The sequence below is a fragment of the Impatiens glandulifera genome, chromosome 1 (assembly GCF_907164915.1).
Source record: "Impatiens glandulifera chromosome 1, dImpGla2.1, whole genome shotgun sequence".
In the NCBI taxonomy this organism is placed as follows: domain Eukaryota; kingdom Viridiplantae; phylum Streptophyta; class Magnoliopsida; order Ericales; family Balsaminaceae; genus Impatiens; species Impatiens glandulifera.
Window position 1 is genome coordinate 123,625,439 of NC_061862.1, and position 591 is coordinate 123,626,029.

At 32.7% G+C, this 591-nt stretch overlaps 1 non-coding gene across 1 annotated transcript; it reads left to right on the top strand.

The window, feature by feature from the left end:
- LOC124923001 lies at positions 1-161 on the top strand. The gene has a single exon (XR_007098043.1). It is a non-coding gene; the product is annotated as a U1 spliceosomal RNA (small nuclear RNA).
- Positions 162-591: the final 430 nt, after the last annotated feature.

A 591-nucleotide genomic window follows, 5' to 3' on the forward strand; every position in this document is an offset into this window, starting at 1 on the left:
TTACTTACCTGGACGGGGTCATTGACGATCAAGAAGGTCCATGTCCTAGGCCTGTGACTTTCATTGCACATAGAAAGGGTGCCTGCTTAAGATCAGCCCATGTTGGTTGAATCTACGTCATAATTTGTTCCTGAGGGGGCATGCGTTCGCGCGGCCTCTACCGTTTCTCTAAGTCTAAATGTTCCCTTATTTTTGTTCCATCATGTAATTTTATATATAACTAAAATTTATTAATTGTATTTATTTATCAATAGTTTTTTGTGTTCTATATATATATATATATTAACACAAATTATTTTACATTTCAAGGAAGCAGTAACTAACTCACCATATGAAAAGCAAAAATAAAAAATGTTTTATGTGTTCACTAGGGGATCATGAGTTCAATGGATTGACACAATCAAATGAGGGACTTGATATTCACTACCACTATGGCATTCATTAAAAAAACAAAATAGTGAAGTATATAAGGATTTTTTTTTGATGAAGTTAACCTTTCCTTCTCCATTACATTTAGGGTTTGAGAGTAAGAAAAGTAATTTAAAGAGTTAGATTCTGCAAACCCAACTTTAAAACTCAAACAAATTGATA